Source organism: Salvelinus alpinus, chromosome 15 (genome assembly GCF_045679555.1).
Source record: "Salvelinus alpinus chromosome 15, SLU_Salpinus.1, whole genome shotgun sequence".
Lineage (NCBI taxonomy): Eukaryota > Metazoa > Chordata > Actinopteri > Salmoniformes > Salmonidae > Salvelinus > Salvelinus alpinus.
Window position 1 is genome coordinate 45,381,380 of NC_092100.1, and position 22,030 is coordinate 45,403,409.

General features: G+C 44.5%; 1 protein-coding gene across 4 annotated transcripts in view; it reads left to right on the forward strand.

The window, feature by feature from the left end:
• LOC139540152 (zinc finger protein 469-like) overlaps positions 1-22,030 on the forward strand; it is a 139,454-nt gene that overhangs the window by 55,677 nt on the left and 61,747 nt on the right. For 3 of the 4 annotated variants that reach the window (XR_011668101.1, XM_071343742.1, XM_071343741.1), the window contains one exon: positions 1,303-1,539. The gene's annotated coding sequence lies outside the window, so the exon portion shown is untranslated. Of the gene's footprint in view, positions 1-1,302; positions 1,540-8,070; positions 8,122-22,030 lie in introns of all 4 variants that reach the window. The other variant, XR_011668102.1, reaches the window with a different exon arrangement.

Below are 22,030 nucleotides of genomic sequence, written 5' to 3' on the forward strand. Positions count from 1 at the left end.
ATCTTGAATTTGGACAGATCTTTCTATGTCTCTATCTCTCTCTCACCCTCTGTCTGCCTTCTTTCTCCCTTTCCTGTCCTATTTCTCTCTCTCGGTGTCCCTTCCCTCCTTTCTCCTTTCTCTTGCTAAGTCTCTCCATTCTCCTCTCTTTTCACCCCTTCTTTCTTATTTTCTCTCTTTCCCCCTTCTCTCCTCCTTTTTATATTTTACTCAACCCCCCCCCCCCCCCCCCCTCCCCCCCCCCCTCTCCTCTTTCTCTCATTCTCTCTGTGCCATTCCCTGGTTTGGCTTGGTCTTCTCCGGTCTGTGTGTGGTGGCATTGGGGGCAGGGCTTTCTAACTGCCTTGCCTGCCTGGCTGACTGGTTGGGTTGAGTGCAGTCAGTGTGCCCGGCCCCTCTCATAATTATAGACAGTAAACAGCCAGTCCTTTAAGGCCCAGTTTCCTGTCTGATGGGGCGAGCGTTCACAGGAAGAAAAAAGAGGGAGCCAAGGAGAAAGGAAAGGAAAAGGAGAGGAAAGGAAAGGCAAAATGGTGGGCCGAAGGCTGACGAATGTAAAGTATCATCCTCATTTACAGTTGTTGAGAATGAAATGAAAGAAGAGGGAGAGGAGAAGAGTTGGTGACACACATTCCTTCAGTTCCAGAAAGCCAAGCAGCCTGTTTGATCGGATGTTCAGCAAACCCTAATTAGAACCTCCAACATCCCCCTGATTAAACTTTTTTTTCTCTCTCTTTTATTTCTCTTTACTTCTCTTTCTCCCCCTATCTATGACAGCTGTCTTCTTCCTCCCTTTCTCTTTCCTTTCTCTTTTTCTCTGTCTCCCTCCCTTCTAGCCCCCCTTCTCTCACACACATGTTCTCTTCTATTCCCTTCTCTCTCTCTCTGTCTGCTTCCTTTTTACTTTCCTCCTCTCATTCACTCTTACTTTCTACCCCTCTTAATCTCTTTCTCCGTATTTCTAATCTTCCACCGTCTCTCTTCTTTTCTCCAGCCTTCTTCCCTCCCTCTCTCTCTCATGCCCTTTTTCTCGCTCACACTTTCTCTCACACTTTCTCTCTCCCTCCCTCTCTCCTTCTCCCTTTCTCCCTGTGCACTGCACTGGCAGGCGAGTGGGACTTGAGATTTTCTTTGGCAGTCTGATCCTTCTCACTTGGCTGGGACAAGACCTGGAGCGTGCTACTGGCTGGGAGTGTGGAGGGGAGGGAGGGAGGAGGGGAAGGGAAGGGGGGAGAGGAAGGGGGACTGAGGGAGGAGGCGTGTTCTGCAGCTGGTAATGAAGACTTCTCTTTTCATCCTCAGAAGGCAGAGTCTGTGTGGACGGGCCCAGGGGCTGCACAGCTCCAGTGCTCTCTCTGCTTCTAACGTGTGCTGAGCCCTGCTCTGCTCTGCTGTGCGCTCCATTACGCTCTGCGCTGCTAGCCTGTGTGACTGGCTGTCTGCGCTCCGCTGAGAAAGAGAGAGAGAAAGGGAGAGCAACTACTACTGCTACAGATGTGAGGCTTTCCCCAGTGCTGACTATACTATACCGCTCCTGAGGTAAGAGTTTAGACTACTACAGCTGCTGTTGATATGTCAGTGTGTTTTGTCTGCACCAGTGAAGTCTGTATGTCTGTCTGGATGTCTGTCTATCTAGGTGTGCGTGAGGGATGAGGGGGTGTGGGGGCAACCTCCATTCATCCCTCTTCCCACCGCAAACAAATTCAGACACACATACACAGACGCATACACACACTCTGTCACAGATCTTTTTCCATGATGTAATCTTCGTATTTTGTCCCTTTTTGACAGTTTGGTGATGCTGACAGTGTTCCTTTTCATATGTTTATGTTAAATTCACTCATAATGTGACTTTAAAAAGGACAATAAATACTGAGAATTCTCTACCAGGCCTGGACTAGACTGTCTGGACTAGACTGGGCTGGGCTAGAGTGTCTGGACTGGGCTAGGTTGGACTAGAAGGGGCTGGACTCAACTGGGCTGGACTCAACTGGGCTGGACTAGAGTGGGCTGGACTCAACTGGGATGGACTAGAGTGGGCTGGACTCAACTGGGCTGGACTAGGCTGGGCTGGACTCAACCGGCTGGGCTGGGTTGGACTTTTTTCCAGCTTTGATAAACTAGTCTGCAAATATGGCTGGACTGGACAATGATTCGTATCTCTACTGACCTACTGTAAACTTCTGAACTGGACTAGTTTAAACTGTGCTCTGCTGTACTTAGCTGAGCTGTGCTGGACTAATCTGTGCTAGGCTGGGTCAGGCCCTCTCCTGTATGTATGTGTGAGTAAGAATAAGAGAGAGAGAGAGACACAGAGAGAGATAGACTATGTGTGTCGGTGAAAGACATAGTGTGTGTCAGTGACAGTGTGTTTATTTGCTCTGCTGCGGGGCAGACCGATCCAATGGGCTGTTTGAAGCTCATCTCTGTAAATAAGATAGAGGGAGAGAGAGAGAGAGAGAGAGAGAGAGAGAACCTAGAGGCCGGATACTTCTGGGAGCCATCTCGGTGTCACTGCCCCTGAGCAGACAGTCTGCATGCGTTCCTCATCTGCAGCCCAGTGACAGCAGCTTTGATGTGAGTCCTACTGCATCTGTCCCCTCTCCCCGCCGGGCACCACCGGCCCCAGCCCCACCACTTCACCCCACTCGCTTTCATCCACATTCCCATGGAAATCCGTCCATATGCACTACTTCAACTCCCCCTCTTCTAGGCCCACTATCCCCTTCAAGTGCACACTGACACCCTGCGGTGAAGCCTTCACCCCTATCATCACAGACTCCTACATCCTTCCCAAGTAGCACCCTATTCCCTATATAGTGCACTAGTTTTGACCAGAGCCCTACGATAATAGGGTGCCATTTGGGATGGAGTATATGCCTCTTGCTTTATTTTCTCCTTTTAATGTTCTGGTCTTGTCTGATCGTGCTGCTACTACTGCTCTGTTTCTGGGACTTCTAGGGGGAACGGGTATTTCTGAAGCCTCTCCCTCCCGGAGGGAGATCCTGAGTGACTTTCCATTTGTTTTCTGCCTGTGCCGGCCAAATGCTCTCCTGAATAGTGTACAGGAGCCTGGGTTAATTGAAAAAACATAGGCTTACGGTCTGGTCTGCCATGAAGGAGGGAGAGGAGACGGTCCTTGTGTCACTGTGTGAATGGACTTTCCAGAGCTGGCTGGAGAGACGGGGAAGGAAAGAAAGAAAAGAATAAGGAGAGAAAAAGGAGGACACAGAGAAAGAAGATTATGAAAGACAGAGAAAATAAGAGAAGAGGGAAAGGTAAAAATAGACAGAAGGATAGAGAGAATAGAGTGAAATAGGGGATACATCATGTTGAGATTTAAAGGGCAAGTTAAAAGACCTCCACAAAACAAGAAAGAGAACAATCTTCAGTAGACTTCCTTAGTTACATCATAGGATATTATATTTCTGTAAGGAGTCTATAGTGTGCAACAGTAGTGTGTTTAAAAGGGGGTTATAGGTCTGTAGAAGACTGGAATGACTCACACACACACACTATGAGAAGGGAGAGCCTCATGGTATCGTTGGCTGGTCATTAGAGCCCCACTCGGCAACAGTAAAAGCAACACTAAAAACCACTTTACTGCAGTCCACCCAACAGCGCTGTTTGTGCCATAATCTTCTCCATGGGGAGTCTTTGCAGGAGTTAACACCACTTTACTGCAATGCCCCTCAGCAGTGAGAGTGTCTGTACTATAATCAGCATACAGTAAAGACCTGATTACTGAAATCAGGTCTTTAGGGCAGTTTTGTTCTGCTTTACTGCACTTCCTCTTCCGTCAAAACTGTAAGTCGAGAGCAATTGAATCTCACTCTACCGTGGTCTGTCTGCCTGCCTGCCTGTCTGCCTGTCTTCCTAGCTCTCTCTCTCTCTTCTCACCTCAACCCTTTATCCCTCCCCCATTTCTGCATTGTTTTCCTGTTTGCGGTGCAGTCTTGTTTGGTGCTGATTGCAAAGCTGTCACTGGGTACAGATGGCATATTTGTTGCACACATGTACTGTATGCAAGTGGCTGCTCTTGTTGCCGGTGGCTGTTGGTTGTTGCCAGGGGGGCCACAGAGTTTACAAAGTAAGGCATCTCTTGTTGACTTCCTCTCTGGGTGGTTGATTCCTCTGTTTGTTAGGCTCCCAAGCCGTCACGAAGCCCTCCTACTGCCTTTCCCTGTGTTAGTTAATGTAACATTACACTTCACCCCTGTAAACCTTATTATACGCAGACAGACACACATACACAGGCACGCATGGACACGAGCACAGACAGACACACATGCACGCGGTATGGAAAGATCGACAGTGTCATCAACGCAGGGCGGCAGGTAGCCTAGCAGTTAGAGCGTTGGGCCAGTAACCGAAAGGTTTCTAGATCGAATCCCTGACTTAAAAGGTTTTTAAAAATCTGTCGTTCTGCTCCTGAACAAGGCACTGTTCTTAGGCTGTCATTGTAAATAACAATTTGTTCTTAATCTTAACTGACTTTCCTATTTAAATAAAATAAAAAATAAAAAAATAAAAACACATCTTCAAAGTCTCCTAGAGGGGGGTATCACCATTAAACCAACCCCCCCCCCCCCCCCCCCTTAGCTTAACCCTCATCTCATTGAGGAGACAGCAGGGTGAGGTGGGGTTAACCTCAGAAGCTGGGATCAAACAGCCAACAGCATAGGAATAAATTACTATAACCCCAACTACAGATGTAGGATCTTAATTTGATCGCCCTGTTGTACAAGAACTTTCCGGCAATTCAAGAAATGTAAAACTTGCAGTGTCCGTTAATTATAATCCATGTAATAATTAACATTTCCTGTTGCTGCAGGATTATTTTCCTGCTGTATCAAATTAAGATCCTACATCTGTACTGTGATTAAGGGGTTAAGGGGCATAGTCAGTTTGATCTCACCCTGACTAAAGTGAAGACTTCAGTGATGTGGTCTAAATAGGGGCCAGGAGTTTTTTTTGTCATGAACTGACCAGGAAAAACTCTGGGCCCTAGTTATAGCAGGATGCATAGCTATATATGGCCAAGTACCTCGAGATCAGATCAGTCTGATTTACCTTAGCTACTGTGTAAGGCCAGGAGTTTTTCCTAGTCGGGTGGGTCACATGCACATGGTTGGAAAAAACTCCTGGATTTAACATATGCATAAAGGACATGGTCATGGACAATGTTGTTTACCATATCAACAATGTGGTTGTTGGAATGGTTATGACAGAGGTTATTGAATGACAGAGGTTATTGAAGCCTTTATTCCCCGCCTGAGTGTCCACCGTGTCGCCCCAGTGTTGAAAGGAGAAGACTGACTCGTTTTTAGCTGCGGTAGTGAGTGTCTCACACACACAAACACACACACGTACGCACGCACACACACACACACACAGACACACACAGACACACACACAGACACACACAAACACGCACACACACACCGGCCACAACTTGAAAAGGAAGAAAAGTTTTGTCCTTTATACTTATGGTGCTTTCAAGACAACTGGGAACTCTGAAAAAACAAGGTAAAATCATGACGTCAGTGATCTTCTGGTCGGAAAGTCATAGTTCTAGAAAGAGGCCGGAGTTCCCGACTTGGAATTCCGAGTTGGATGACCTTTCAACACAATTTTTCCGAGTCGGAGCTCATTGTTTTCCGAGTTCCCAGTTGTCTTGAACTCACTGAAGTCGGAAGTCAGAGATTTCCGAGATCCCAGTTCCCGGCAATAGTTGCCCTTTGTGAACGATGGTGATGTCATGGTTACATCACAGGAATGGCACATTGTGAAATAGTGAAATGAGGTGTATTTCTAACCTGATCCTAGATCTGGTTGTGCTGTCTTAACAACTCCTATTGTCATTGTTAGGAGTTGGCATCTAAGACATCTAACAGCTTCGGTTAGATACATCTGAAAATAGATGGGTTCTTGGTAAAGGTTAGGTGATCAATTTTATTTGGGATGGTATGTTCTTAAATAGGATGTGTTCAGTTCTGACTCAGTGTGGTGTTGAGCTCCAGTAAGTGATCTTCTGTGAAGCATCTGCTTGTTACAACACAACACTGTTCCTCAGCAACACAATCACCATCTATTACACTGCTTACTCACAGAACAACTTATATACACACACACACACACACACATGCACGCACATGGGCATGCACACATCACACACACACACACAAACACACACACACACACACACACACACACACACACACACACACACACACACACACACACACACACACATGCACGCACATGGCATGTACACATCACACACACACACACACACACACACACACACACACACACACACACACACACACACACACACACACACACACACACACACACACACACACACACACACACACACACACACACACACATGCACGCACATGGGCATGCACACATCACACACGCACACAACCACCAAGAGCCAGCTTGGGGCATTATTTCCGAGCTGTGTCCAGCAGCAGGCAGCAGCAGGTATGTAGATGATGTGTAATGAATAGGATTTGTAGTCTGAGGCTCTTGAAGCTGAGCAGACTCAGAACAGAGATAATGCAAAACACATGACAAAGAGCGAAAGAGGGGGAGAGTCCTTCCCTTCCTCCTCCTCACACAGAACACATTTACCCCAAAAATCATGTGTCACTGTTTGTCAGGTCACACCTTCCATGTGAAGAGCCTCTCCTCAGCTCCCCCGCAAATCCCCCCCAAAACAGACCTGACTGGACTGGGGAAGAGACTGCTGGGGCTGACTGGCTGGCTGTGTGTGTGAACAGAGTTCTGTGTGTGTGTGTGTGTGTGTGTGTGTGTGTGTGTGTGTGTGTGTGTGTGTGTGTGTGTGTGTGTGTGTGTGTGTGTGGTTCTTTTTCTGTGTATGTTTGTGTCTTTCTCTCGCTCTCTTTCTCTCTCTCTCCCTCTCTCTCACTCAATTCAATTCCAATTCAATTTTATTTTAATTTAAGAGCTTTATTTGCATTGGAAACATATGTTAACATTGCTAAAGCAAGTGAAATAGATAATAAACAAAAGTTGCAAAAGAATAAAGACGTCAAATGTCATTATGTCTACATACAGCGTTGTAATGATGGGCAAATAGTTAAAGTACAAAAGGGAAAATAAATCAACATAAATATAGGTTTAATTTACAATGGTGTTTGTTCTTCACTGGTTGCCCTTACTTTTGGCAACAGGTCACAAATATTGCTGCTGTGATTGCACACTGTGGAATTTCACCCAATAGATATAGGAGTTTATTAAAATTGGATTTGTTTTCGAATTCTTTGTGGGTCAGTGTAATCTGAGCGAAATATGTGTCTCTAATATGGTTATACATTTGGCAGGAGGTTAGGAAATGCAGCTCTGTTTCCACCTCATTTTCTGGGCAGCGTGCACATAGCCTGTGTTCTCTTGAGAGCCAGGTCTGCCTTCGGCGGCCTTTCTCAATAGCAAGGCTATGCTCACTGAGTCTGTACATAGTCAAAGATTTCCTTCATTTTGGGTCAGTCACAGAGGTCAGGTATTCTGCTATTGTGTACTCTCTGTTTAGGGACAAATAGCATTCTAGTTTGCTCTGTTTTTCTGAAATATTTGTTCCAATGTGTCAAGTAATTATCTTTTTGTTTTCTCATGATTTGGTTGGGTCTAATTGTGTTGCTGTCCTGGGGCTCTGTGGTGTCTGTTTGTGTTTGTGAACAGAGCCCCGGGACCAGCTTGCTTAGGGGGCTCTTCTCCAAGTTAATTTCTCTGTAGGTGATGGCTTTGTCATGGAAGGTTTGGGAATTGCTTCCTTTTAGGTGGTTGTAGAATTTAAAAGCTCTTTCCTGGATTTGGATAATTAGCGGGTATCAGCCTAACTACATGCATTACTTGGTGTTTTACGTTGTACACAGAGGATATTTTGGTGTTTGTCCCATTTTGTGAATTCTTGGTTGGTGAGCGGACCCCAGACTTCACAACCATAAAGGGCAAGGGGTTCTATAACTGATTCAAGTATTTTTAGACAGATCCTAATTAGTATGTTGAATTTTATGTTCCTTTTGCCTTGTCTCTCAGATCGTTCACAGCTTTGTGGAAGTTACCTGGGGCGCTGATATTTAGTCCGAGGTATGTATCGTTTTTTGTGTGCTCTAGGGCAACGGTGTTTAAATGGAATTTGTATTTGTGGTCCTGGAAACTGGACCTTTTTTGGAACACCATTATTTTTGTATTACTGAGATTTACTGTCGGGGCCCAGGTCTGACAGAATCTGTGCAGAAGGTCTAGGTGCTGCTGTAGGCCCTCCTTGGTTGGGGACAAATGCACCAGATCATCAGCAAACAGTAGACATTTGACTTCAGATTCTAGTAAGGTGAGGCCAGGTGCTGCAGACTGTTCTAGTGCCCTCTCCAATTCGTTGATATATATGTTGAAGAAGGTGGGGCTTAAGCTGCATCCCTGTCTCACCCTCCGGCCCTGTGGGAATTTTTTTTTGTTTTTGGCCAATTTTAACCGCACACATTTTGTTTCAGTACATGGATTTTATAATTTTGTATGTTTTTCCCCCAACACCACTTTCCATCAATTTGTATAACAGGCCCTCATGCCAAATTGAGTCATAAGCTTTTTTGAAATTAACAAAGCATGAGAAGACGTTGCCTTTGTTTTGGGTTCTTTGTTTGTCAATTAGGGTGTGCAGGGTGAATACGTGGTCTGTTGTACAGTAATTTGGTAAAAAGACAATTTGACATTTGCTCAGTACATTGTTTTTGCTGAGGAAATGTACGCGTCTGCTGTTAATGATAATGCAGAGAATTTTCTCAAGGTTGCTGTTGACGCATATCCCACAGCAGTTATTGGGGTCAAATTTGTCTCCACTTTTGTGGATTGGGGTGATCAGTCCTTGGTTCCAAATATAGGGAATATGCCATAGCAGAGGATGATGTTAAAGAGTTTAAGTATAGCCAATTGTAATTTGTGGTCTGTATATTTTATCATTTAATTTAGGATACCATCAACCCCACAGGCCTTTTTGGGTTGGAGGGTTTGTATTTTGTCCTATAGTTCAATCAATTTAATCCAGTGGGTTCTGGTAGTCTTTAAAAGTTGATTCTAGGCTTTATATTTGATCATGTATATGTTTTTGCTGTTTGTTCTTTGTTATAGAGCCAAAGAGATTGGAGAAGTGGTTTATCCATACATCTCCATTTTGGATAGATAACTCTTTGTTTTGTTGTTTGTTTAGAGTTTTCAAATTTTTCCAGAAGTGGTTGATTTATACAGTGGGGCAAAAAAGTATTTAGTCAGCCACCAATTGTGCAAGTTCTCCCACTTAAAAAGATGAGAGAGGCCTGTAATTTTCATCATAGGTACACTTCAACTATGACAGACAAAATGAGAAAAAAAAATCCAGAAAATCACATTGTAGGATTGTATTTTCCACCATAATTTGCAAATAAATTCATAAAAAATCCTACAATGTGATTTTCTGGATTTCTTTTCCTCATTTTGTCTGTCATAGTTGAAGTGTACCTATGATGAAAATTACAGGCCTCTCTCATCTTTTTAAGTGGGAGAACTTGCACAATTGGTGGCTGACTAAATACTTTTTTGCCCCACTGTATGGATTATTCAATTACATTGAGCTGAATTCTGACGTGCTATTCCTTCTTTTTCCGTAGTGTATTTCTGTTTTATTTTTGTGATTCACCATAGTGAACTCCTCATGACTCATGACTCCTGCATGCTTTGTTGACTATAAACTTTCTTGTTTACCCAACCATGGGACAGACTATGTCTGTTCCCACACTCGGGATTCTGACTCTCTATTGGTTGCACAGATTTTTGGCCTCCCATCCTATTCTAACCACCTCTCGCCGACTTTGTAGTCATGTTACCTGATGAAATTGCTGTATAATATGATATTGTTGCCATCTAATGCACATTCAAATGTCATAAATCAACACTGTAGAGCTCTCCCTGTCCTCTGCCGTGCCTTGATTGTATTACTGTTGATGATATCTGGAAATATGCATGTACACCCTGGCCCATCTACTGTTGCTAGCCCCAATTCTGACTTGTGCTCTGATATCTGTTTCACTGATTTCTGCTCTCGTAAAAGCCTGGGTTTTTGGCACGTTAACACTAGAAGCTTATTACCTCAAATGGATCAATTGAAAGTGTGGGTTCACAGCTCAAATCCAGATGTGTTGGTCATTACTGAGACATGGTTAAGAAAGAGTGTTTTGAATACTGATGTTAACCTTTCTGGTTATAACCTTTTTTGGCAAGGTGGGGGAGTGGCAATCTTTACCAAGGATCACCTTCAGTGCTCGATTGTCTCCACCAAGTCTGTCCCCAAACAATTTGATTTGCTGGTTTTAAGCATTAAACTTTCAAATAGCTCTTTGTTGACTGTTGCTGGGTGTTATTGTCCTCCATCAGCACCGGCCTGTACCCTGCCTGCCCTAAGCTCTCTCCTGACCCCTTACACTAAGTCTGAATTGTTCCTGCTAGGTGACCTAAACTGGGACATGCTTAAACCACCTGACCAAGTCCTAAAGCAATCGGACTCCCTAAATCTTTCTCAGATTATTACCAATCCCACAAGGTATGACTCCAAACACCCAGTAAAGGCTGCTCTCCTCAATGTTATCCTCACAAATAATCCTGATAGATATCAGTGTGCTGTTTTCTGTAATGACCTTAGTGATCACTGTTTTACAGCCTGTGTTCGTAATGGCTGCTCAGTGAAACGACCTGTCCTGATTTGTCATAGACGCTTACTAAAAAACTTTAAGGAGCAAGCCTTCCTTCATGAACTGGCCTCTGTAAATTGGTATAGAATCAGCTTGATCCCCCTCTGTCGAAGACGCTTGGACCTTCAGTGATATGTTTAACAAACACGCCCCCATAAAGAAAATGATAATTAAAAACAGGTTCAGCCCCTGGTTCAACCGTGATCTTCCAGAGTTACTCCACCTCAAGAATTGCATTTGGTGAAAGGCTCGGCACACGCATACTCAGGCTGACTGGCTCTCGTTCAGGCAAATGAGAAATAAGTACACTCAGGCTATCCGGAAGGCCAAAGTTAGTTACTTTAAGGAGTATTTCTCTCTCTGTGAGTCTAACCCCAAGAAGTTCTGGAAAACGGTTAAAGACATGGAGAATAAACCCTCCTCCTCACAGCTGCCAATGTCCCTGAAAGTTGATGATGTGGTTGTTACTGACTAGAAGCACATGGCTGAGCTTTTTAATCACCTCTTCATTAAGTCAAGATTCCTATTTGACTCAGCCATGCCTCCTTGTCCATCTAACATTTCCTCATCTCCCACCCATTCTAATGTGACTAGCTCCAATGCACATCCCTCTTTTTTCTCAGTCCCGCTACAAAGTTTCTCCCTGCAGGTGGTCACTGAGTCCGAGCTGCCAAAGGAGTTCCTTGAACTTGACCCCCAAAAAACATTTGGGTCAGATGGTTTAGACCATTTCATCTTTAAGGTTGCTGCCCCTATAATCGCCAAGCATATTTCTGACCTTTTTAAACTGTCTCTCCTCTCTGGGGAGCTTCTTATTGCTTGGAAAGCAGCCACGGTTCATCCTTTATTTAAAGGGGGAGATCAAGCTGATCCTAACTCTTATAGGCCTATTTCTGTTTTGCCTTGTTTATCAAAAGTGTTGGAAAAACTTGTCAATAATCAACTGACTGGCTTTCTTCATGTCTATAGTATTCTCTCTGGTATGCAATCTGGTTTCCACTTAGGTTATTTATTTAGGCAAGTCAATTAAGAACAAATTCTTATTTATAATGCCAGCCTACCCCGGCCAAACCTGGACAAATTGTGCACCACCCGATGGGACTCTCAATCACGTCTGGATGTTATATAGCCTGGATTCGAACCAGGGACTGTAGTGACCCCTCTTGCACTGAAATGCAGAGCCTTAAACCACTGCGCCACTCGGGATGTGTCCCTGCAACCTTAAAGGTCCTCAATGATGCCACCATTGCCCTTGATTCTAAGCAATGTTGTGCTGCTATTTTTATTGACTTGGCCAAAGCTTTTGATATGGTAGACCATTCCATGGGCCGGCTAAGGAGTATTGGTGTCTCTGAGGGGTCTTTGGCCTGGTTTGCTAACTACCTCTTTCAAAGAGTGTAGTGTGTAAAGTCAGAACATCTGCTGTCTCAGCCACTGCCTGTCACCAAGGATGTACCCGAAGGCTCGATCCTAGGCCCCACGCTCTTCTCAATTTACATCAACAACATATCTCAGGCAGTACAAAGCTCTCTCATCAATATATATATGCAGATGATACAGTCTTATACTCAGCTGTTCCCTCCCCGGACTTTGTGTTAAATGCTCTACAACAAAGCTTTCTTAGTGTCCAACAAGCTTTCTCTGCACTTTAACCTTGTTCTGAACACCTACAAAACAAAGGGCATGTGGTTTGGTAAGACGAATGCCCCTCTCCCCACAGGTGTGATTACTACCTCTGAGGGTTTAGAGCTTGAGGTAGTCACCTCATACAAGTACTTGGGAGTATGGCTAGATGGTACACTATCCTTCTCTCAGCACATATCAAATCTGCAGGCTAAAGTTAAATCTAGACTTTGTTTCCTCTAAGGTAATCCCTCCTCCTTCACCCCAGCTGCCAAACTAACCCTGATTCAGATGACCATCCTACCCATGCTAGGTTACGAAGACATAATTTATAGATCGGCAGGAAAGGGTGCTCTCGAGCGGCTAGATGTTCTTTACCATTCGGCCATCAGATTTGGTACCAATGCTCCTTATAGGACACATCACTGCACTGTTTACTCCTCTGTAAACTGGTCATCTCTCTATACCCGTCACAAGACCCACTGGTTGATGCTTATTTATAAAACCCTCTTAGGCCTCACTCCCCCCTATCTGAGATACCTACTGCAGCCCTCATCCTCCACATACACGTTCTGCCAGTCACATTCTGTTAAAGGTCCCCAAAGCACACACATCCCTGGGTCGCTTGTCTTTTCAGTTCGCTGCAGCTAGCGACTGGAACGAACTGCAGCAAACACTCAAACTGGACAGTTTTATCTCAATCTCTTCATTCAAAGACTCAATCATGGATACTCTTACTGACAGTTGTGGCTGCTTTGCGTGATGTATTGTTATCTCTACCTTCTTGCCCTTTGTTTTGTGCTGCAACCATGTTGTGCTGCTGCCATGTTGTGGTGCTACCATGTATTTGTCATGTTGTGTTGCTAACATGCTGTGTTGTTGTCTTAGGTTTTGCTTTATGTAGTGTTGTGTTGTCTCTATTTATGTAGTGTTGTGTTGTCTCTCTTTATGTAGTGTTGTGTTGTCTCTCTTTATGTAGTGTTGTGTTGTCTCTCTTTATGTAGTGTTGTGTTGTCTCTCTTTGTGTAGTGTTGTGTTGTCTCTCTTTATGTAGTGTTGTGGTGTCTCTCTTTATGTAGTGTTGTGTTGTCTCTCTTTATGTAGTGTTGTGTTGTCTCTCTTTATGTAGTGTTGTGTTGTCTCTCTTTATGTAGTGTTGTGGTGTCTCTCTTTATGTAGTGTTGTGTTGTCTCTCTTTATGTAGTGTTGTCTCTCTTTGTGTAGTGTTGTGTTGTCTCTCTTTATGTAGTGTTGTGTTGTCTCTCTTTATGTAGTGTTGTGGTGTCTCTCTTTATGTAGTGTTGTGGTGTCTCTCTTTATGTAGTGTTGTGTTGTCTCTCTTTATGTAGTGTTGTGTTGTCTCTCTTTATGTAGTGTTGTGTTGTCTCTCTTTATGTAGTGTTGTGTTGTCTCTCTTTGTGTAGTGTTGTGTTGTCTCTCTTTATGTAGTGTTGTGTTGTCTCTCTTTATGTAGTGTTGTGTTGTCTCTCTTTATGTAGTGTTGTGTTGTCTCTCTTTATGTAGTGTTGTGTTGTCTCTCTTGTCGTGATGTGTGATTTTTCCTATATTTTTATTTAATTTATTTTTATTTTTAATCCCAGCCCCCATCCCCGCAGGAGGCCTTTTGATAGGCCGACATTGTAAATAATAATTTGTTCTTAACTGGCTTGCCTAGTTTAAATAAAGGTAAAATAAATAAAAAGGCATTGGCTCAGGTTTTCTGGGTCTCTATGTTTTTGGTTGGATAGGTTTCTGATTCTCTTTCTTAGGTTTTTGCCTTCTTCATCAAACCATTTGTCATTGTTGTCAATTTTCTTAGATTGTCTGCTTGACATTTTTAGATTTGATAGGGAAGCTCAGAGGTCAAATATACTATTTAGGTTTTCTAAAGTTTACACATTCACCATTACAGTGAAACATTTTGTCCAGGAAATTGTCTAGAATGGATTGAATATGTTGTTGCCTAATAGTTTTTTGGTAGATTTCCACCCTACTTTCCCTCTCTCTCAATCTCTCTGTCTTTCTCTCTTTCAATCTCTCTCTCTCTCTCTCTCTCTCTCTCTCTCTCTCTCTCTCTCTCTCTCTCTCTCTCTCTCTCTCTCTCTCTCTCTCTCTCTCTCTCTCTCTCTCTCTCTCTCTCTCTCTCTCTCTCTCTCTCTCTCTCTCTCTCTCTCTCTCTCTGTGTCTCTGTCTCTCTCCCTCTCTCTGTATCTACTGACAGATGCCATTCCTTAAAATACCCATAACTTTTTTATTAGATGCTTTGTCCAGCAGGCAGATAATTGGCCTGAATATTTGCGTGGCTCTCATAGTGCAGAGCCCAGCATAGCTCTGATTACTTCTGACAGGGACAACAGGAGTTCAGACTGCCAAATAGAGGCCTTTTGAGAACCTCATCCACTATCTACAATATGCACCCTTGGAGAGAGAGACAGAGAGGGAGGGGAGAGAGAGAAAGATAGACTGAGAGAAACAGAGAGAAAAACACAGGGCGAGAGAGTAAAAGAGCGATGGAGAGAGGGAGAGACAGACAGGCATTTGGAGGGTTTCAGTCCCGAAGCTCTGGGATCCCTCATAGATCTCCCAGTCTATGTGGGACTGTGTGATCTATATGTATGCTGAACCACTATGTGGCTGTGCTGGTGAGCTGAATGGTATGAGTGCATCTGGTGAAGAGAGGACTGTTGTTGACTACTGTTGCCTGTTTTGTTTATCTGTGGTTTTGAACTGGGGGTTATAGAAGACATGTAGACTGTACTTAGACTGAGAGTAGACCGTAGTACTCCAGCGGAGTGACTGTTGTGTTGTAGTGACGTGAGGGTTGTAGTACTGTAGCAGAGTGACTGTTGTGTTGTAGTGACGTGAGGGCTGTAGTACTGTAGCAGAGTGACTGTTGTGTTGTAGTGATGTGAGGGCTGTAGTACTGTAGCAGAGTGACTGTTGTGTTGTAGTGATGTGAGGGCTATAGTACTGTAGCAGAGTGACTGTTGTGTTGTAGTGACGTGAGGGCTGTAGTACTGTAGCAGAGTGACTGTTGTGTTGTAGTGACGTGAGGGCTGTAGTACTGTAGCAGAGTGACTGTTGTGTTGTAGTGACGTGAGGGCTGTAGTACTGTAGCAGAGTGACTGTTGTGTTGTAGTGACATGAGGGCTGTAGTACTGTAGCAGAGTGACTGTTGTGTTGTGGTGATGTGAGGGCTGTAGTACTGTAGCAGAGTGACTGTTGTGTTGTAGTGACGTGAGAGCTGTAGTACTGTAGCAGAGTGACTGTTGTGTTGTAGTGACGTGAGGGCTGTAGTACTGTAGCAGAGTGACTGTTGTGTTGTAGTGATGTGAGGGCTGTAGTACTGTAGCAGAGTGACTGTTGTGTTGTAGTGACGTGAGGGCTGTAGTACTGTAGCAGAGTGACTGTTGTGTTGTAGTGATGTGAGGGCTGTAGTACTGTAGCAGAGTGACTGTTGTGTTGTAGTGATGTGAGGGCTATAGTACTGTAGCAGAGTGACTGTTGTGTTGTAGTGACGTGAGGGCTGTAGTACTGTAGCAGAGTGACTGTTGTGTTGTAGTGATGTGAGGGCTGTACACTCTTAGAAAAAGGGGTTCCAAAGGGTTCTTCAGCTGTCCCCATAGAGGTTCCCCTTGCAGCTCTCCCCCGAGCCCTCACGTCACTAGAACATATACAACAGCCCTCGTGTCACTGTAAACATTACAACATATACAAACTGTATACCACTGGAGTACTACAGTTTGATTAATACTAAGGCCCTTACGTCATTCAAGCCTCAAGTCACTAGAACATATACAACCTAAAGGGTGCTACACTCTTAGAAAAAAAGGTGCTCGAACATAAAACCCAGAAGGGTTCTTCAAATGGTTATCCTGTGGGGAAGAACCCTTTTAAGTTTTACGTTCATGCACCTTTTTTTCTAAGAGTGTAGTGCCCTTTAGGTTGTATATGTTGTAGTGACGTGAGGGCTCGGGGGAGGGCTGCAAGAGGAACCTCCAGTAAATTAGAGTTCAGGCACATCCCCAGACGCCTTGGCCAGGGTCCTGAAAAGTTGGCTGCTCCCCCCCATTTTTTCATCTCCACTTTTCCACCACATTCCTGTTCTTCCTCTCTCTCTCTTCTCTGTCTCCCTCACTCCTGCATCTTGCTCCAGATGTGGCATTGTTTGGACCTATTAGTTTTTGACTGCAGCCTACAGAAATGCAGTTCTGATGTCACGCTCTATTTAAAGGGAAAGGCCATGTGAACTTGGTGGAAGACTACTGAGAAGCGTGTGCCAAACTTGAAATCTTTATAGGTTATGTCTGTTTGTGTCTGCTGACTGCTGTTATGGCACGGGAGAGACAGGACGATGTGTCATGGACATGCGACAGCATTCAGTTTCCCCAGTGTTGAGGTGATAGGTCTTTTGAAAGGCTTCCGATGAAAGAGGGTACTGTGTCTTTCAGCTTGATTTTAGATCTGATTCTAGATCATGTGTGACAACAACCATAGGAGTTACGTAATGCATGTATATACAAATTATGTTGACACTAGCATATACAGTGCATTCGGAAAGTATTCCCATTGACATTGCATGTCAGAGCAAAAACCAAGCCATGAGGTCAAACGAATTGTCCGTAGAGCTCGAAGACAGGATTTTGTCGAGGCACAGATCTGGGGAAGGGTACCAAAACATTTCTGCAGCATTTAAGGTCCCCAAGAACACAGTGACCTCCATTATTCTTAAATGGATGAAGTTTGGAACCACTAAGACTCCTTCTAGAGCTGGCCGCCCGGCCAAACTGAGCAATCAGTGAGGTGACCAAGAACCCAATGGTCACTCAGAACTCTAGAGTCCCTCTGTGGAGGACAACCATTGCAGCACTCCACCAATCAGGCCTTTATGGTAGAGTAGACAGATAAAAGCCACTCCTCAGTAAAAGGCACATGACAGCCCGCTTGGAGTTTGCATAAAGGCACCTAAAGGACTCTCAGACCATGATAAACAAGAATCCCTGGTCTGATGAAACCAAGATTTAACTATTTGGCCTGAATGCCAACCGTCACGTCTGGAGGAAACCTGGCACCATCCCTATTGTGAAGCATGGTGCTGGCAGCATCATTTTTTGGGAATGTTTTTCAGCGGCAGGGACTGGGAGACTAGTCAGGATCGAGAGAAAGATGAACGGAGAAAAGTACAGAGAGATCCTTAATGAAACCCTGCTCCAGAGAGCTTAGGACCTCAGACTGGGCCGAAGGTCCACCTTCCAACAGGACAAGAACCCTAAGCACACAGCCAAGACAACGCAGGAGTACCTTCGGGACAAGCCTCTGAATGTCCTTGAGTGGCCCAGCCAGAGCCCGGCCCAGCCAGAACCCAATCAGACATCTCTGGAGAGACCTGAAAATAGCTGTGCAGCAACGTTCCCCATCCAACCTGAGAGAGTTTGAAAAGTTCTGCAGAGAAGAAACGTAAAAATCCCCCAAATACAGGTGTGCCAAGCTTGTAGCGACATACCCAAGAAGATTGTAAGCTGTAATCACTGCCAAATGTGCTTCAACAAAGTACTGAGTAAAGGGTATGAATACTTATGTAAATTGTATATTTCTAAAAACCTGTTTTTGCTTTGTCATTATGGGGTATTCTGTGTAGATTGATGAGGGGGAACAACTATTTAATCCATTTTAGAATAAGGCTGTAACGTAACAAAATGTGGAAAAAGTCAAAGGGTCTGAATACTTTCCCGAATGCACTTTACAAGCCAAAATCAAATCAAATCAAATCAAATGTTAATTGTCACATACACATGGTTAGCAGATGTTAATGCGAGTGTAGCGAAATGCTTGTGCTTCTAGTTCCGACAATGCAGTAATAACCAACGAGTAATCTAACCTAACAATTCCACAACTACTACCTTATACACACAAGTGTAAAGGGATAAAGAATATGTACATAAAGATATATGAATGAGTGATGGTACAGAACGGCATAGGCAAGATGCCATAGGTAGATAGTACAGTATATACATATGAGATGAGTAATGTAAGGTATATAAACATAAAGTGGCATAGTTCAAAGTGGCTAGTGATACATGTATTACATAAAGATGGCAAGATGCAGTAGATGATATAGAGTACAGTATATACATATACATATGAGATGAGTAATGTAGGGTATGTAAACATTATATTAAGTGGCATTGTTTAAAGTGGCTAGTGATACATTTTTACATACATTTCCATCAATTCCCATTATTAAAGTGGCTGGAGTTGAGTCTGTATGTTGGCAGCGGCCACTAAATGTTAGTGGTGGCTGTTTAACAGTCTGATGGCCTTGAGATAGAAGCTGTTTTTCAGTCTCTCGGTCCCTGCTTTGATGCACGTGTACTGACCTCGCCTTCTGGATGATAGCAGGGTGAACAGGCAGTGGCTCGGGTGGTTGTTGTCCTTGATGATCTTTATGGCCTTCCTGTGACATCGGGTGGTGTAGGTGTCCTGGAGGGCAGGTAGTTTGCCCCCGGCCAATGATGTCATTGACGTTGAGATACCAAGTCAGATCTCTGAGTGTCTCTGAGTTAAGCGTGCAAAGCTGATGGCATCTCTCGCTGCATCTTTGTTTGTAAAAACCACACTATCATTATGAATGTTGCTACATTATGAACTACTGTGCCTGTTTTCTGTGTATGTACCTGTTAACCAACAAGAGTCAACAATTCAAAAATGTATATAGAAAAAGGAGTTGGCAAGGCAGCACAAACAGAAGACCAGGCGAACTACTCTAAGTACAGTGAGACAGAGACAGTTTCATCTAAATGGATTTGATTTGACCTTTATTTAACTAGGCAAGTCAGTTAAGAACAAATTCTTATTTTCAATTACGGCCTTGGAACAGTGGATTAACTGCCTTGTTCAGACGCAGAATAACAGATTTTTACCTTGTCAACTTGGGGATTTGATCTTGCAACCTTTCAGTTACTAATCCAACGATCTAACCGCTAGGCTACCTGACGCAGACCACAGGCCCACAAACCTTAAAACAAATCTTCCATTGATATGAAGGCCTGATTTACAGTACCAGAGATATTTCATTAATGTACAATATGCCTACCGGTTCAAGTTGGGCTTTGGCTCGTGTCCATGCAGAGATGTGAGTCATAGTGTAATTGATAGTAAGTTGATACTGCAGTAACTACAGTGTAGTTCAATGGGTTGAGAAGTGCCCTGTGCCCATTTTTTTATGGGAAAGGATGGCATTGGCAGAGCATGGCAGAGGGCACTGTTTCTCATGATCGAGAGTAGTCACATGCTCCCTGCCCTGCTAACCCTGGCTCTCTGCTGTAATTGGTCCTGTCAGTCACTGAGTCTGGCACCTCATGCCACTGTGGAATGGGATAATGAAGCTCCCTCAGTATGTGTACTGTGTGTGTGCGTGTGTGCGCGTGCGCGTGTGTGTGTGTGTGTGTGTGTGTGTGTGTGTGTGTGTGTGTGTGTGTGTGTGTGTGTGTGTGTGTGTGTGTGTGTGTGTGTGTGTGTGTGTGTGTGTGTGTGTGTGTCTGTGTGCGCACATGTAGACTACTCTGCAATGTGCATTCATGTCTAACTGTGTGTGTCTGTCTCTGTGTTTGTCTGTCTGTCTCTGAAGAATGCTTGATGTTATATGTTAATGACTCACACGTTCAATATTTAGGCTATTACAATCTCATTGACTCTGTCTTCCATTGGAATTGATTGTTTCCCCTCCTTAGGGAATTAACATTTCAAATGGCAGCAGAGGGGGACGTGTGTCCCCCCTCTCTCTCTCATTTCCTCTATGATGACTGAGCTGATTGTGCCTCTTTATTGAGCCTGTCTACACAGCAGAGGTCCCAGCTAACAGCAGCAGCAGCTGACTATCAGGCCCCTAGCTAGCTGTCAGATTCCCCATGGGAATGTTCCCTTCAACACTGTTTGTGCTTCAAACACACATGTTCTTTCTGGGCCTGTCCTTGTACACCCTCGTCAAACATCCATGAGGGCCATAATGGCTTCAGTTCGTTTGGCCCTAGCCGAAAAAACCCTCACCGAAGTCCAAAATGAACAGAAACGTCACAAAATGTCGCCATAATATATGCACAAACTCTTCTGACTGTTTCGGCCGGGAAGCATGCAGCTGTTTTAAGGTGACAACCCCTGTGTGAATGCATGTTTACCAGAAAGGGAGTCTCTCTCTTTCCATTGTTCCTTCTCTTTTCCCCAGTTTGGAGTGAATGAAGTTAGTGAAGTGAGGGCAGGGAGTTATGGGCATGTTTCCATTCAGACATTCAGACATGTTTGAGTATACACACACATCCATAAAGCAGGGGAAAGCCTTAGCCATGAAAACACACACACACTTTCAACCCCCACCCCCCGCTTCACCCCACACACCCATAAAGCTGTGTACCTGTGAAATATAGTAATCAGCTGGCTGCTGTTTGTTTGGCCTCTCCCTGACCCTGCTCCCTCAAGGTTCTGCCTACTGCTGTTGCAGCCACATCCATACAGGGCTCACAGCCTTCCGCCACAGCTTGTTTTTCACAAGCATTGTTGCTCTAAGACACTCAGCTTTGAGGGTTTTTAAAAACGCAGCACATTTTATGATCCCCTGGGTTTGAATGTAAAAGTGTCAGTCTAAGAAAACAGGGGTTTGAATGTTTTAAAAACATTGGAATCGATCATCGCTGTGGAAAAAGTGTTTGGAGGCCTTGAAAGCCCAGGTGTTCCGAGTTGAGGCTGTGAGGTGATCTCTCAGGTGTTCAAGGACGTTTGTGACTATTGTTTGTGTTGTAGATGTCTCGTGAGATGCGTTCAAGACATACTAGTGTGTCTTTATCAGGTGTTCAAGGCTGTTTTTGAGCAGACGCTTGTGTTGTGTTGTAGTCATCTAATGAGCTGCGTTTAAGACATACTAGTGTGTCTTGGTCTGGAACAAAAACACCACGTTCCAGCAGCGCAGCAGCTTAAATATTATTTGGGTGTTGCTGTTTTATGTGTGATGTATTTGTTTGACTGCAGATGTGTGTTTGGACCCAGACAAGCTGCATGTGTCCCTCTCTCAGAAACAGAAACACAAATACATCTTGGATGCTGTACAGATCAACGCCCCTGGGGTCAACATCAAAGGCTCACACACACACACACACACACACACACGCACGCACGCACGCACGCACGCACGCACGCGCACACACACACACACACACACACGGCGATCCCCCACCCACCTTCCCAAACATACTCTTTGACTGGCCTCGTCCAGCACTGCGCCCTTTTCTCCTCTCTCCTCCCCGGGCCAAATCTTCCACATGACCAAAGCATAACAGTGTCGTCTCGAGGGCCAGATGGTCAAACACATCTAGGTGATCAGTGCTTCCGCTCCACATTCTGTTTATGAGGAGATGTATATTACACAGCACACATCCCTGAGGGGGAAGTTTATAAACCCCACACCCAGCCCAGAGCTGGCACGGCCAAACATTCACAGGCTCAGTGTGAGGGGGAGGAGGGAGGGAATGTGGGGGAGGGTGGGGGTGGAGGGGTGAGATCACCCATCTGAGAGGATCCTCACTGCCACATACTCATAAACCCCCCCCCCCCCCCCCTCCTTAGTGCACCCATAAAGCCAGGGGAAAGCTGTGTACCTGTGAAATATA